The 18,288-nt window shown below is 33.8% G+C and overlaps 2 pseudogenes; both read left to right on the top strand.

The window, feature by feature from the left end:
- The first annotated feature begins 3,828 nt into the window (after nucleotides 1-3,828).
- On the top strand, nucleotides 3,829-4,730 carry LOC149892822 (uncharacterized; annotated as a pseudogene).
- A 9,859-nt stretch (nucleotides 4,731-14,589) lies between these two features.
- On the top strand, nucleotides 14,590-16,580 carry LOC149892823 (uncharacterized; annotated as a pseudogene).
- The last annotated feature ends 1,708 nt before the right edge of the window (nucleotides 16,581-18,288 follow it).

The following is an 18,288-nucleotide window of genomic DNA, read 5'->3' on the forward strand; positions in this document are numbered from 1 at the left end:
AATTTGCCCATTACAAATTGCTCTTTAAAAAGCTGTAATGAATGACAACAAATTGAACTGATGAAAATGAATAATGATCCGGATGAACTATTCTGTAAAACCTTAGCAAACTGTTTTCAAAATTTTTCAAAAAATAAATGCAAAATAACAAAAATTAAAGTTATGGAAATCCTCTTTGAAATGGGAAGTGAGAATGAAAATTTAATATTTAACTTTATATTAGGTATTTTTACAATTAAAATACATTTAAGGTAAACAATAAAATACAGAATTATAAGAACAAATAAAATAACTAAAAAGAACACACACACACACACATATATAGATGTGAAGGAAAAGGAACTTCATCTTTGATCACATGCATTTTGAGTACAAGTAACCATATCATATTGCAATGGAACCTTTCCTTGAGGAGAGTTAAAAGTCTCGAAATCTCGAACTGATTCCCTCACTGTATTTGCATCAAGAGTATAATTATTTGAGCCTAATTGTTTTTGCAAAAGTGTTATTCCTTGGAAATCCGAAACATTCGATATTCCCCGGCTTGCAAACCAGAGAACTTTTCTATGAGATAAAAGAATTATACTGAGCTTTAAAAAAGATTCAAATAGTAATCCTAAACTTTATTATAATACCTTATTTGAAATGTGCGTAAAAAATGGCAGCACTACAGTAAACTTTGTACTTGATAAACTTGATGGAAAATATGTAAAAGGTAATAAACTTAGAAGAAATAAGAATAGATATTTGAATAAAGATGGTAAAAAGCATCTAATAGAACGAAATTTATCTTTAAATAAAAGGGATGAAGAAAATTGCTCTTGAAAAATAAACGAAAATTACAATATTTAATTATTAAATGATTCTACTCAAGATCCTGTGATTAAGTGCCAAGAGCATTGCATCATACTTATCCAGCCATTATGATACAATTTTCCGGCAAGATAAATCATACTTATCAGTCAGTAAAAGCAGCAACGAAAAGATAACAACTTTCATAAGCACTTTACAATTATCTGTCAACTGCGCAGTTTAAGTTGCTCGAAGGCAAAATTAACAATTTGCCTGTCTCCATCAATTTTGTCACAACTATTGTTAAAATTCCCGGTTCATATTTGGTCGCTTTATGATTGACTTGTATTCTTAGTAGCGTTTGAAGAATTAAACTACGGTAGAGAAGGTAACTCCTATTGAAATTTGGATAACTACTCCAATAATCAGTTTTGTGATGCATGCAAGCCAACAACAGCAACTCCTTTTTAAGTTACTGATCTAGGAACTCAGACACAAAATATTTGAACAGTGTTCGAGGTGGTTCTATAAAACATGTAGCTCGGATATTATTGGCTCAGCCCAAATACTCAATGGACTCAAAAAAATAGCCTCACCTATACCGGATGGCAACCGTGAGTAACTGAGAAAGTTCTTTTCCAGAAAGCAACACTGGCAAGAGATCAATCTTCTCTCTTCAGTTAGGTCAGAAAAAAGTTTCCTTCTCAGTAAATAAAGTTGGGAAAGTTGCTTTTAAACTCTGTTTTTATGTTTGCTAATCTCTGGACTCTGCACTCAAATGAGTTTTCAAATCGAATTTCTGATAGGGGCAAGTTTATCAGAGTTATGCCCCAAGCCTTTGACAATTACTAAATTGAAATGAAAAGATCTTTCGGTTTGAAGACTTTTTTCTTTATGAGTCCTAAGTATTATACATCCAACAGCCGAGTAACTAGCAATATTGTCAGTTTCCAATCTGGTGTGTATTATGTTGAATTGTTTTTCGCACCACATAAAAATAATTCAATTAGAAAACCAAAACAGTTTCATTTGTTGTCGGTTGGTTAGCGTTTTTAAATCTCTTTTAGACGCTGACAAAGTATCTTAGACGACATTTACAAAAGATAATTGAGTTCAGAGAAATCGCTCTTCTTGCGATGACGCTATTTTATGGTTTAAGAACTTCTTTTATTTACTACAGATAGCATTTTTGATTTCAAATTAATCTGAAAAATATAGAAAGGGCAATTTCATTTAACATTTGGAATCAAAAATTAAACTACTTTAAACTTGAAATGTTAAAAAAAGTTATTTAGCATTGTTAACCCAACAATACTTATATCATTAACATTGAGAAATCCCGCAAATAATTGAAGTAAAATTCTAAATTACCACACTGCCGTAACAGTTTTTAAAATATTTGGACTCACTTTCTTAATTTACAGTTAAGCTCTAGCACATACTTTAAACTTTAAGATAGAACTGTAAAGTGATTCTACATTGCACTGTGGACCTGAGTAACCGCAAGGTTGAGTTGTTCCCCAGGTTTGATTTTTCTTTTTTAGTAGTTAGATATACATTAGCAGACACCAAATACAAAATTTAAAACTTCTGAGGGGTTGGATAAAGTTAAAAAAATTTTGCTCAAAAATCATTATTTTTAACCATAAAAATGTTAACAAAATTAGGCGAAACTCGGTTGAAAACCCGCGAAATTAACAAATTGCGTATACAATGGCGGAATGTTAACATAAAATGCGTGCTGTTTGTCTTTCACAGTTCAGTAAAAAGTCAACTTAAATTCAAAAGATCACTCCTGCAATTGAAACAAAGATAAAAAGTTTTTAAAACATTCGTCTGAAACCAGTATAGTTTAGAAGTACTAAACTATCCCAAGATTATTTGTAACCATTGTCACAGAAACCTATATAACCTCAACATGAAAAAGGTGGAGTACCTGGGGAACTGGATAGAGAAGATAACCAAGGTAAAATTCATGCTAATCTATGTTTTTTTGTTTTAATTATTTATCATATCTTACTACTTAATACAAACTTTTTTTTTTATTTACAAACAGATTTTTTAAACTAAAAAATTGGAATTGAGAAAAATGAAAGTTTTTCAATAACACGTGTTGTTAAAAAATTAGCATGTATTATTACTTAAATGTACATTAAGTTGTAATAAACTTATTATATACTTAAACTTTAATTTTACATAAGATAAAATTTAATAAAAATTAAAATAAAAATGAGGATTAGAGTGGATAAATTGACTAAAAGTACATAAAGGATGTTCAAAGTGGGTGCCGCGCTTGCTCACTGTTGACCAAAAACAAGAACGTGTTGATGATCCTGAGCAGTGCTTGGCCATGTTCAAACGTAACAAACCGGAATTTTTACGTCGATATGTGACAATGGATGAAACATGGATCCATCACTTCACTCCGGAATTAAAACGATCGTCATCTGAGTGGACAGCAACTGGTGAACCTCGTCCGAAGCGCCCGAAAGCACAACAATCGGCTGGAAAGGTTATGGCTTCGGTATTTTGGGATATGAGTGGTGTAATATTCATCAATTATCTTGAAAAAGGAAATACTATCAACAGTGAATATTATATAGCGTTTGAAGGCCGCAATTGCAAAAAAACGACCGCATAAGGCAAAGAAAAATTTTTTATTTGATCAAGACAACGCACCGTGTCACAAGTCAATCAAAACAATTGCAAAACTAAATGAATTGAACTTCGAATTGCTCCCACATCCACCGTATTCGCCTGATTTGGCTCCCAGCGACTACTGGCTGTTTCGCAGACCTGAAAAAAATGCTCGGCGGTAAGAAATTTCGCACGAATTAAGAGATTATCGCTGAAACTGAGGCCTATTTTGAAGCAAAAGATAAATCGTTCTACAAAAGTGGTATTGAAATGTTAGAGCGGCGCTGGAATGATTGCGTTGCTCTTGATGGAGATAACGTTAATGAATAAAGCTAGTTTTGAACAAAAAAAAAGCTGTGCTTTCTTTGTTAGGCCCGGTACTTTTCAGCCCATGTGTTAAACATATTTTATTAATGTCTGTTGCTAGGTATACTGAAGCAAAAGATGGAGGCTGAAAGTTTTTGTAAAAGAAAGAATTTTCAGTTGGTTACTCAAGGTCCTCCTTTAAACATTATTGTTGGGACTCCAGACAAGAAAAGTGACCGAATTGAGCTGAAACAGGTTTCCTTCGGTACTCTTATGGAGTTGGTTAAATCTCTTGAGCTTTCAAAGAATCAAACCAAGAACTTTTGTTACAAATACAGAGCTAGTACGGGAACTCAAACCTGCATTAAAGAAAATTTTTTTTAAAAAATTGAGGCTCTCCATACCTGTATAGAAGAGTTCATGGATGGAAAAGAAGTTTTTACTAGAACATTGGTTCATGTAAAAGATACATCTACATTTATATAGCACATTATTGGAGAAAGAGGAATAAATCCACATGACTCCACTTTGAGGATAGCTGTGGATTCAGGTCATGGATTCCTTAAGGTCAATGTAAATGTTTTTAATCCCCAAGAAAAAACTCGTCAGATTCAGAGCTCGAAGATGTTGGAGTAAAGAGATCCTTTCTTATAGCAATTGTTGAGGGGGTTTCTGAAGCTTATGGTTATCTCTGGAAGCTTATTGAGGCACTGAATTTACAAGATGTCAAGTATTATATTGCAATTGATCTTAAATGTGCAAATTCAGTGTTCGGAATTAGTAGTTATGCTGGGATGTACACCTGTATATACTATGAGGGATCCTGCACTCTAGAGCCTGGTAACAAAAGAACATTTAGGTCCTTGGATGAACACTACAACAACTTTAACCTTTGCTTAGGTTATGGCTTTTGTTTGAGAAATGGTTACACTCAAATTACATCATGTTTTGAGGATGCAAGCAAGTTCCTGAAGTTGGTGGATATTCATAAATGATGGAAAGTATAAATTGTTATTAATTGTAAACTGTCTTAGAAAGTTTAAATGCCTTCAACCAGAAGCATTTGGTATGGTAGCAGGGTATAACATCGAAAATGCTGTTCTGGAGTTTAAAAAGTTCTATGCAGATTTAATTGAATATGTGCACGACACGTTTAAGGGTATTGAGCTCACTTTTACATGGAAAGTTCATGCAGCAGTATTAAATATACTTTCTTTTCTTCATTCTTTCAACTGCGGCCTAGGAGTTTACTGTGAGAAAACAGAAGCTTTTCATCATGGGTTCAAAAAAACATGGCGAAGATACAAACGAAGAATTAACCATAAAGATTGTGCAATATGGCTAAAATCCAGCGTTGTTGAATTTGCATCAAAAAACATAAAATAGATCAAATAATATAATCTATTTTAATGTTTATAATTTAAAGTAAATAATATAAAGTATACTATTTTTAGCATTCAGACTTATAATATAACTTGTTAACATAAAGTTTTTTTATTTAGTGCTTTAGTTTTTATAGGATTAGTTATAGCTGATTTCCGAATTTTTTGTTTCAAAAGTTTTTCGAAAATTCAAACACCTCAGAAGTTCTCAATGTTATAAATGATGTCTACTTATATATATCCAACTATTAAAAAAGAAAAATCAGACCTGGGGAACAACTCAACTTTATTTGTCCTGCTTAAAAGCAAAAGCCAGTCACGTTTGACATTCCTGTTGCAATATCGGTAACTAAGAATGCAATCCTACAACTATCATGGAAAAGAGCCCATGATGCATGTAGACATCCGAGTCTGACGATTAGAGGGCTGAAAACTTTGCCACCATTGAGATAACTCTAAATATTGGTTATATAAGATTAAATTTCATAAGTCAAAAAAAAGATTTACCCTACTGAAGAGGTGATATATAATTGGTCAGAAAAAATTGTTGAAAAAATCCAAATATAAGCCACTAATAAATAAAATCAACTTTTTGGTCTAATAGGTTAGAAATTGAATAAAAATGATCAAGGCAAAGAATTGAGAGAACCTTTAACCGAAGAGTTTCCATAGCTTTTACTGAGGACATGCACTTAGAAAAAGTAATGTAACAAAAGCATGATTACTTTCCTTTAATCTTTGTGCAGTCGCATTACTGTAAAATTAACACCTAGTTTAAAAATTTTATAATGGAATGAGGGTTCTCGTACAAATTTAAGAGGAACCCTTGTCACATTATGTAGATAGAGAAACAGTCCTACGCGTGCGCAATAAGTTGCAACGCTTAAAACAAAGAGCTTAAAATCCAGCGTTTAGTAAATAGCTTAGCATTTAAACGTAGAAAATAGCGCATCATGATTCTTTTGTTGCAGAAACATGCTTGGAATTTTCGACTTTTGGTATAAATAATTTTTGAATTAACATTGAGAAAACAACCGCGTTGTGACTTCATTAAACGAGTTTATTGCAGATAAAAAAAACTCTATTTTAATTTTAAAATGTAACCATAAACTGTAGTTTAATTTAAAATATGGCGCCTTTGATTTAAATCTATTTAATCCCTTTCTCTCAGATGGAGGGTTGTATTATGTAGGTATGAGCGTATCCATCTATTTACGTTACAGATTTTGTTGTCAAACTTTTCGACCATTTTGTCATTGCGTACTTGGCGTATGTGCTGTAAGAATGCATTTTACCGTGTTATCATTTAGAACCAGAGATAAAACAATCGAGATACGGTTTTCGAAATCGTATATTTTTTGTTCGACTTTGAAAGCCGTCAGTTAGGCGAAGTTTCTTAAATTAAACGAAGTTGAAATCCGTTCAACTTCGAAAAAAAGTTCATTAAACGGTTACGAAAGCCGTAAAAAATTGTAGCTTTAATTTTAAATCGATTTTGAAATCCTTTAAAAGTCGTTAAAACTTAAAACGATGTTGAGAGCCGCAAAATGTTGTAAATCAAAATTTTACGGTTATGAAAATCGTATAACTGTGTTTATGTTATTTAACAAGATTTAAACATTGCAAAACATTAAACAAATATGCCAAAGACCCATCGCTCGCTGGTTTGGCAGTACTTCCTGCAGAAATACAGAGGAGATAAGGCCTATGGTGTGTGCAATATCTGCAAGAAGGACCTAAAAATGAATACTGGGTCAACATCGATCCTGAGTTGTCACCTGCGATCCAACCATAAGGATGAGTACATCGAAATGTGTCAGAATCAAAAGATACAGAATGAGGCAGAAGCTGCTAAGGAGGACAAAATTGAAGAGGCAGAAGATGAATTGGAAACAGTTGGCACTGGTAAGTTAGTTACATAATGGATCTTACGATGCGATGTAGCGAAGTTATACAACTTTTTTTTTTTATGTAAACAACGAAATCGGGGGTTAATTCAATGTTAACAAATGTATACAATTTTTTTTAGGTCACAGGAAAAGAAAAAGGGTTCTAAAAGCCAGAAAGAATCTGTGCTATCCATCACAGAGCACCACTCAACTTCGTGGTGACATGGAGCTCATAATTTACCTTGCAACTGACAATCAGCCTTTCTCCATATGTGACTCTATCCCGTTCCAAAGACTGCTTGCCCACTTTGACTCAAGGTTTAAGGTTAAAAGTGGTGCCTGCATGGCTCGCTTCAAGTTACCTCTCGTCTATAGGAATCTGCAGATGGCCATGAAGAGCATGTTTGACAAGGAGCTTCCTCATTGCGACCGAGTTGCAATCAGCACTGACATCTGGACCTCACGCAACAACGACCCATTCATGGCGGTGACTCTTCATTACATCACCAAAGAGTTTGTTTTACAAAAGGTAACTGTTGGAGTTGTTCCATTCCCAGGTAAGCACACTGGTCAGAACATTGCTACTCAGTTGGACAACTTGGTTAAACGTTTTGAGTCACTCAAAATGGTCAAAAAGCGGGTTGTTGTGTGTGATCAAGCTTCAAATATAAAAGCTGCACTGAGGAAGTCAAAGACTATTGTTGATCTTGAAAGTGGTTCAATCACGTGCATTGACCACAAGCTTAACATGGCCCTAGAAAGGACTGTCAACAAACAGCCTGATATCAAGACTGCTATCGATGCATGCAGGACAATCTCCGCCCGAGTCCATCACTCTCCTCTTGCTGAAGGGGTGTTGAAAAAGAAGTGCCTCGAGATGAATGGTAATATTTTTAACATTTTAAGTAGATACGAATACGAAGTATTACAACTTAATGTCAAATTTTTACAAATATTTTTTAATTTCAAACAAAGTTTTCTAAGAGTTTACGATTTCATGCGAAGTTTTTTGCGAAATTTTATTTTAGTTTTTGTTTCAGTGCCCTACAGAAAGATCACTGCTCCTTGTGCAACCAGATGGAACTCTGTCCAGATGATGCTCCTAGACATCAACCATCTTCAAAGTGTGCTGTGTGCTCTCCGGGCTGACAAAAAGGAATGGACCACACCCGTTCCTACGGATGAACAATTTGAACTGGTTGCAACCATTCTGCCACTCCTGACCACATGCCGAGTCATCTCTGAGTCAATGTCGAGTGATAAGAAAATTGCAATGGATAGAGCACTGACAGCCATTGTTCATCTTGTGGATAGGTGTGCTTCTCTGAGGGTCAAAGAAATAAGAAAGAACAGTGTCACTGGAGTAGATCCTTTCATGATTGAGCTCATTGTAGAACTTGAGAAACGATTCCCAAGAGGAGGATGTGACATCATGCCTTATGCTGTAGGCTACCTGTTGCACCCCTTCTTGAAAGGCCACCAACTGCACGCTTATGGTGTCAGGGATGAGATTTTTGACAAGTTGAAAGCCAGTCATCCTACAACAGCAGACTGGATGTCAAACCAGCAAGGTACAATCAATGTCTCAGATGAGATCACCGATGAGTTTCTTGAAGATGATGGTGAGACTGAATTCTGGAAGGCAGCAGCAAAGGTAATAGCTATTAAGTATAATATAAAATAAATTTCTTTAAAACTAGTTAAATATACATCTACTAATCTTAATGCAATCGAACAAACAGTCATAAAAATTTTAATTTGAGGATACGATGCCATACGGGGGAGAGGGGGAGGCGGTTCAAAGTTAAACGAACTTTTTAAAAATTATTTGAATTTAAACAATTTTAGATTAAAGAAAGCGAAGTAAAACGAAGTTTACTAAACGTTTAACTTCCTTCCTTTCTTTTAGACTGTGTCCAGCCAAATCAGGCAGACAAATGCTACAGCTAAGGGTCCTCCGATTTCCGTTGAGTGGGCAAAATTCAGAGAAACAACTGTGATAGATTCGAAGGTTAATGCCCTTGACTGGTGGAGGACACATCGCAAAGAGATGCCCATCTTGGCAGGACTTGCACGGGAGTATTATTGCCTGCCAGCCTCAAGTGCCTCAAGTGAGCGGGCTTTTAGTGAAGCTGGACAGGTGGTCCACGAAAAGAGATGCAGGTTGTCTCCAAAAACCACTGAGAAGTTGGTCTTCATCAACGAGAACTTCGATCTCTTAAACTCCTTTGTACAAATTTGGGAATACCACTCCATGGAAGAGCAAATGGCAGCAAGATCTGCTCCAGACAGAAATCAAAATGATGATGATGATGATAAAAAAATGTAAACTCTAGTATTGTTGAACTGGAAAGGTGAGACAGACATCATTTAGGCTCCCAAGGCCAGGAACTTGCACAAAAAAATGAGAATGAAAGACTGGAAGCGGACAACAAAATATTCTATACTTGCGAAGCATGCTAGTATTATTTTAGATTAGTTAATCGATAATATGCAAATAATTTTTTCACATGTTTAAGAAATTGGATTTATGAAATCTAGTATGATTATTAAATGAAAGGGTTTTAGCATATCTTTTGTACATTCTGTGTTTCTGAAATGTTACTGTAGTGTATACTTCAAATTTTTATTATTAAGAAATAGAAGGGCAGAGATTGCTAGCATATACCAAACCAATTATCACATCACTTTACTTTATACCGATGTCTTTGAACCTGAACATAGTTAGCTTCTCATCGATTGTGATTTTTTCCAAATCTAAGGGATAGAGTAGGAGTCTAGGAGAATAGAAAGGAAGAGCATAACAGTACTAGTACAGCCACATACAAGTTCAGCTTAAAATATGGCTTATCAGTTCACTTCACTTTAAAATTTTTGCTAATAGAGCTTGAAGTTGAAGTTATTAAACTTGAACTTGAAGTCATTGAGCTTAAAACCTGAACGAAGTCACGCGACGTTCGTTTGTTTACTTTTTGTATGCACTCGTTTTGTTTACTCAAACGATTTCGAAGACAGTTAAATATTTGGAAGTGAATTTGAAAGCCGTTAGAAATTTTAAACAGTTTTAAAATACGCCATTTTCGAATTTACACAACTTTTTACGATTTTGAAAACCGCGAAAATATACTTTATTTGAACTAATACGATTATGAAAACCGTGAAATTAAATTTTATACAACTTTTTACGGTTTTGAAAACCGCGAAAATATATTTTATTCGAAGTAATACGATTTTGAAAACCGTTTAAATAAATTTCATACAACTTTTAACGATTTCGAAACACGTTCACACACGACTTTTTGCGACGTCGAAGCTTCGACTTCGACTTCGAAACACATCGACCTCGATTGCTTTATCTCTATTTAGAACTTCATATTAACAGGTATTTTTTAAAAAGTAGAATACTTACGCTTCATTTTTGTATTTTTGTTTTTCGACAGTTAGCACCGCTATTATTAGATTTACAGTTCTAAAAAACTTCGTCGCTGTTCAGATATAAAACTGATATCGAAGGTATGTTGAGCCTTTCTTTATAAGTATTAGGCCCAGTTTAAGAACTTTCATGAGTATGCAAAATTAAATTAAAAAATATTACATAATAGACACCAAAATTTTGGCGCAAAAATAGGTACCAAAGTTTAACACTTTCAGCAATATTACAGGGATGGGGGGGGAGGGGGGAGGGAGGAAAGACTCATTAAGTTTTTCATAGAAAAATGAAATATAATATAATTATAACAAATAAAAAAAATAAATATCATAAGAATAGGTTACTAACTTGAAAAAAAAATACAAAGTGTCTTTTTTCAAGTTAAAAATACGACGTTGCTTAGAGCGCAATATTGAACACGCATGCGCAATTATTTTATTATAACAGTGCAATTTATATTTCACAATAAAGCTGGTTAGTTAGGGTGTTAGGGTTAACATCAACAAGATTAAAACTAAAATTAAAAAAAAAAAAAAAAAAAAAAAAAAAAATCTAGCGCATGCGTACAAAGTATTGCGCTTCGAGTTACATATAACTGCATAGAGCGCATTGCGCTCTAAGTAGCAACCGCCAAAAAAATAACCATATAATTCACCTAATTTGATCATAATAATCCCTGTTTTCACGAGTATTAAAATATTATAACTATTTTAACTATAATAGAATATATTTTGTCATTAGGCAATGCTACAGTATTTGAATAATATCGATCATTTGATAGCTTAATTTTAAATTTAAACTTATTGAAAAAAATATTTGCACATTGATTATTTTGATGGAATGTTTGCATTACATGCATGCACCATATATATAATTTAAAAAAATAAAATTTTGGCATACAAATAATGTTTATATTAAGAAGAAAAATCTCATAATTATTTTCAAATAATAGTTACATGCGCTTTTGCCTCCTTATCTAGAAAAACGTGTTTCTGTTCACATTATGAAAAATAAATGATTATTATATAAATAATATATATATATTTAATATATAATATTTAAAAAATGATGTTAATCTAGAAATATTAACACTTTTATAATGAGATAGAAAATAAACCATGTTAAATATCATTTTAATATAAAAGAAAATTAATTGTTTTCTGAGATTATTTTATGAATTACAAATTCAAATACGCTTGCCTAGCCAATCAAAAGGACCATTTAGCTTGACTCTGTAATTGTTAAGACCAGTTTATAAAAACGAGATTTTTTATTTTTACTTCGCGTTCTAATGGTTATTTATACTTCATGTTTTGTTGCAAAACCCATGATATAGTAAGAGCCCAAGAATCATCTCGTTGATTGGTACTTTTGCAGCTTTAATACCAGTGGCTTTTCGGTAAAAATTAAGCACAAAATTGTGAATCGAAATTTAGATTAAGACATTAAAAACCAGTTTCTCATGATGCTTCACTGCCTGATTCAGTCCCTCCATTGCAAGGACTTAAGTCTGTTGAAGATGAAGCTGAATGTAATACTTTTACTGGCCGCAGTGATCAGGATTCTACGGATTTGGACTAATCCTCTGAGTCAGATATTAGACCGGAAACCTTTACCCAAGATGAGCTCAATAACTTGGTTAGAGGTATATCCTTGATGAAGCCAGCTTATTCCTCACTTGCTTTTTGCCTCTGCAGATATCTGGATATTGTAATTGTGAAAGGAAGATTATTTGATCCAACCCCTCATCCACCATCCACTTATCTTACAGACCATTGGGATTTTCCTAGGAAAAAGAAACAGATGTATTAAAGGGAGAACAATTCCTTCGCAACTGGATTTAAAAATTGTTTACTACAAATAATAAAAAATTTACAGTTCTACACAAGAATTAAATAACAATCGTAAATGGGAAAGTTACTACAGCACTATTTACAGCAACAAAATCATCACAATTAGGGCATGGAATTATTACCGTTTTTCATAAATACCGGTAACGGTAAAACCCCGGTTTTTGACATTTTTATTACCGGGTAAACAAAATATCTATAAGGGTGCTTTCATCGAAGTGTGGCAGTATTTTGAAAAAAGTAATGAGAGTAAAGAATAATGTGTCAAACGCTGGTCACAAAACTATTGAAAGAAATGTAAGAGGCTTAAAAATGCATTTAAAGAAAATGCAAAAAACTGATTTTCAAAAGTCAATAAAAAAAATTGGCTTCTGTGAAAAATAAATTTTGCTCTTGCAAAAACGGCTCAATATGTTGAGACCAAGAGAATTGGTTAAATATCAATTAGAAGGAGAGATGTCACTTTATTGACCGCAGCTAAAGAATTCAAACAAGAAATTGAAGAAATATTGCAGTGAAAAAGAAAACTTTTCAGCTGACGAATTAAACCAAACCGTTTAAAAAGTGAACGCCTTAAGAAAGAACAACGTTAGACAATAAATTATCTTTCCAATTTTCTTTCCAACCAATTGTTTTTATCAAAATAAAGAGAGATCTATTAAAAGATTACACACAACAGATATCTCAAAACGCTTCCTAGTGATCAAGTAAAAAGTCTCTTATTTGAAACTCTTATTATTTCAGGGAAAATATATTATCAACTTTATAAAAATAATCAGGAAAATATAAAAAGAATATTAAAGAAACAGTGAACCTTTTCAGATAAGGTTGTTTGATAAATAGTATGTAAAAGTATGTTTATGACAAATATTTATAAAATCAATTAATGAGTTCAATTCTTTATTATCATATTCGATTAATTCTTACTGAGAATTTAATTTTACATAGAACACTCGTTATTATAAAAAGTTCTCACAAGTTGTCTCTTCTCCGTGTTTGTTATATCTTTTAAGTCGTTTCCACTTCTCGCAAAACAGCTTATTTAATGAGCGAAATTTAGAACCATTTTAATAGGAGAACGTCCAATGATTATTTATCAATACCTATTGAGACAACATTTTAGATAACCCACAACATACGACAGTGCTTTTTGCAAATTAGGAGTTTCTTCACATATTCGAAATGAAGTACTTAAGCTTCATATTTCTGTAAATAAGGACTTTTTACGTCAATTTTAACCTTTAAACTTGTTATTCGAAGCCTTAGCACATGAAAAATCATAACTATATGATGCATAACTGCCCCAACTGTTCTATATATCTAGATTCTCCAAAAAAATTCACTTTTCTTTCAAGCAAATATTTTTTCACAGGCTTGTGTTTCCATTCTTATGACCCCTAAAAATGTTTATGAGGCCGATTGATCACGAGCGCATGCTATATCTCTGACGAGCAAATATAAGTGAGTAATTAACTCTTCTAAACATCTTTGTCATAAGAGTTCGAGAATTTAAATGAAATGCCTATGATTCTCCTTTTTATTAACGACAACATTAGAATTTTCAAGAACACTTCATTTCACTTAAATTCATAAACAATTTTTCCTAATAGTGAATAGCTACAATAAAGTTGAAACGAAAGTTTTTTTTCCCATAGGCGTTAAAGTTTGACAATTGAAGGGCACAGGGGAAAAAACAGACATGTCAAAAATTTTGTATATTGAGTTTTTTTTCCTTGGTACGTAGAGCCCGACGCAAAGTTACATCATATTATATCGTCGAGCCGAAAAACCAGCAAAGTCTCGAGCATTTAAAAATATAGCCATCAGGGTAAAAAACCAGGCCAAAATCTGCAGGGGAAAAAGTTGACATTTCCCCGGTAAGTCATGTGATGTTGATTCACATTACCAGGTCAGCCAATTAGAGTTTAGCTTTGTCATAACAAAGTGCGAGCAAAATGGCGGATTGCTTTGACAGTCTAGGTATGACTTAAAAGCCTCGAAAGCGAACAAGTAATGGAAGGAAAAAAGATGCAGCAAAGATTAAACATAAAAAATTACACATCTGGTAGTGTGTGAAAGCCTTTTGCTCGCTCTTCGGCATCACAAAAAACAGTGTAGAAACAGTCCGCAAAGCAATGTCATTAACAGGTAAGTTGGAATTAGAATTAGTGCTTTTAATTTAATTTTGATTGGATTGTTGATTGTGTGGGTTAATTCTTCGCAGGTCATGCACCACAAGATGGAAGAGGAAAGCATAACAACAGGCCACATCATCTTTCCGATGCAGACACAGTCACTATGCAATGGGGGAGTCAAGAAAGTTGTACCTTTCTGATACCTTAAATGTTGATAAACTGAATAAGATGTTTGTGTCAGTTCACCCTGTAACCAAGGTTTGCATGCACAAATGCTTATTTTTACTTGCAGCTAAATTTACATATCAAATCCATCACAGCATCTTGTGGATTTGCCTTTATTTTATTTTGTTATTTTATTTATATTATCAGGGCATATTATTAAACAACTATACTACTAGCCAAAAAATGTAAGCTTTTCTAAAAACTCTCATACTTTGTATATAAAGCACACTATACACCAAAATATTTGAATTAATTTAATTCTTTTGTTTTTAACATTGTATAAAGATTACTTAGAAATAAATGAGATACGATCAATTTTGATTAGATATTTTAAAGACTATTAAATGACACAATAAATGTAACGATTTATAAAAATAAATCTAAGTTGACAATCTGGAATCTTTTAACACTGGTCAGATAACTCAAATTCTTCTTCTCCTACCTCGTTTTAGAAATTCAACACCTTTTTTTCAAAGGTAATAAATCTATAAAACGTTTAAAACTCCGTGAACAACCCTTGTGCATATACATTTATACCCAATGATTTTGTTTTCCACAACATGGCACAATATCGACGTAAAATCATTAAAAATTAAGAGACTTTTTTTTCAATCTTATTAATATATCACACGCGCGTTTCAATTTCTCTCCATTAGGCTAAGCCCTTCAACTCAAGCTAGTCTTTTTTTACAATAGAAGCGATCGATAGTCCTTGACTAATTTTATGCTTTGATGTGATGTTCATTTTTTTTGTCACAGGTTAGCTATGAATCCTACAGAACAGTTTAATACTAAATTCAAGATTGGATTTGGCTACCCACGGAAGGACACTTGTTCTACATGTGACGAATTCATCGTGAAGTTGCAGCATGTGGATGGTGACATCGCCGACGCCAAGAGCAAAGGCAGAGATGTTTCTGGTCGGAATAGCAAGAAAACTAAACTATTAACGAACCACGAGCTGCATAGACACGCAAGGCCCGTACATTCTATGACAGGAAAGCTGCAGCTTAGGGGAAGGGGCAAGAAAACGTGACAGGTTTGAAACAATCTGCTTTGACTTTGCCAGAAATCTACCAATGCCAAACAAGTCCACCAATGACGTTTACTAACGCAGGCAGCTCAGCCTGTATACGTTTGTAATCCATGTACTGTCAACTGATGAAGTGTATATGTATACATATTTTGCAACAGTAGCAAAAAAGGGTGCTGACGACGTTTGTTTACTTCTTGCTGACTTCATCCGCAGCCACAGTTCTGAAGCCGTGGACGAAATTAGTTTCTTCTGCGATGGGTACAGTGGACAAAATAAAAACTATACAGTGATAAAGTTCTTATACAATAACGTACATGAGCGCAAGAGATTCAAGTTAGTGAAAATCACCTTTCCGATAAGAGGCCTCTCCTACATGGAGAACGATAGAGACTTTGGCAACGTCAATATGGCAAGTAATATAGACTAGCCAGAGGACTGGTTAGCAGAATTTACAACTACTCGAGCATGTCCAACACCTTTCACGGTCATCAGGGCAACACAAGACATGTTTTTTGCCTACACAAAGTAATGAAGACCTTCCTTCAAAGTCGCATGCTCTTTAAAAACACGCCCAGTCATGGAAGTCCACATTTTGGACTCCCGTCCATTGCTTGCTCTCTAGAGGGATTCTTTGAATGGTGCGTTTGTATCTGCTGTACTAAAACAACAGGGACTCAGCGTGGGAAGAAGCAACCACAGATGTCTGTACTTACCAAGTTGTATGAAAATGGTCCCCTGCCCATCAGTTCAGAAAAGTATGAAGAACTTTAAGTATTGAAAAGGTTTTGCTGTCCTACAAATTATCAGTTCTTCGATGAGCTTCCTCATAGTCGATCAGACATTGATAGAACTAACCCAGGGCCATGAACTTAATGACTCGTCGGAGAATGAGGAATGAATTGGTAATGAATCCCTTGTTTCATTAAAACGTTGCAACTGTGGCTTGTTGTGCAACTTTGTTCTTGTGTGCTGTTTGTTTATGTTTTGTAGTTGTCATAAAATTGAGCTTTCTGTATATCACAAAAAATTTCTCGCTTTGGTTGATTTTTATGGAATTTTTTTATTTATAAAGATGGATTTATATGGCTTCTAAGTTCTTATCTCATTGTTTAAGCATCCCATAGCATTATAAGTATATCTATAGAATAAAACTTAGCCTATTTTGGAATGTCTTGGTTTCAGGGGAAAAAACAGACGTCACAAAACCATCTCTTATGTGATTTTTTTAGTTTAAATCCCATCGGTCATTAAAAAAACATACAAACTTTATCATTTGTAGCAATGATATTGGTTCGCCTTGCTGTATGCTGAATCTCCACTTTGTATTCTGTAGCTTAGATCATTGAAGAGTGTTTGAACTTTTAAAATGGGTTTTCTAAAAACTTGAAAAATGTTACTTGTCTGCTTTTCCCATGTGCCCCTCAAAAAGAATGGATTTTTTCAAAACGTGCAATTTACTTGCGGTGAGTGCGAGCTATCGTGAAAGCAAAAACACGTGAGGATTTCTACTTATTTGAGATATGTGTGTATTTATTATAAAATTTTACTTAAATAGCTTATATTACTAGCCTCGATAGTTCAGTTAGCACTCGTACCGGATTACTCGTACATACTCGTATTACCGGATGTTATTTCGATTTTGGCAGCCCTAAGCGCAATGAAAATACGCGCTTTTTAGTGTGGTATAAGATTGATGGACACCAGTACCCATCCACTCCGAAATAGCAACGGAATTCTTGGGAATTCCAGATTAGAGATTAATTAAAGATTCATCGATAAGTTTAAAAAAATAGCGATATATCTTTGCCAGAAAATGTTTCGACAACTATGGAAATAGAATTTTCTTTATGAAATCTTTCAAGTGAAATGCCAGAACAGGTCTGCCCTTTTCCAAAAACATAACTTTGTTCACCTAGAAAAAAACAGGTAGAAAACTAGAAAGTCGCGGAATTCTCACTGACTCTCCAGAAAGAAGCGCTATTACTTCATGATGCAACAAAAATTAAAAAGGCAAAAAAATGAAAAACTCCTTTAAAATCTCTGACTTGAATAGAATCAGCAACCTTTAACATTCTTATATTCTCTTTTTTTTCTTTGAATTAAAGCTCAGATTTGATGTTGAAGGTAGTCCTTTTCTGATTAACCTTTTCTCTTGCAAATTCACTGATTCGGCAATCGAGATTTTGAGGGACTTTAATCACATTTTTTTTTTTTTTATCGTTTGATTAAACTTTTCTATACAAAATCCACACTTGGACTACTGAAACATTAACAGAATGCCAGATTAGCCGATGATATCACTTTTTTGAACGAACAGGAGTGCGATAGTCACTCAATAGTCCATCTAAAAGATCGACATCTCCCATACATTTGTTGTAAATGACGGTTGCAGAGGGACAATCATTCGGAATCTCTTTTTTTCTTATTCTTTTTTATCCCAGCTTTTTACTTGAGTTATTAGAACTACTGATTCATAGGTAGTGAGGATATTAACAGATCTATTACCAAACCATTTAATTCCATGAAGCTCAACCCCATCATATTGGCAAGTTTTTATTTCAACTGAACCTCTTCCTTATTTTTCATATCTTTGTCAGTTGAAACTT

The sequence above is a fragment of the Hydra viridissima genome, unplaced genomic scaffold (assembly GCF_058129835.1).
Source record: "Hydra viridissima isolate aposymbiotic clone 2 unplaced genomic scaffold, HvirCarnegie_v1 scaffold_1, whole genome shotgun sequence".
NCBI classification, from domain to species: domain Eukaryota; kingdom Metazoa; phylum Cnidaria; class Hydrozoa; order Anthoathecata; family Hydridae; genus Hydra; species Hydra viridissima.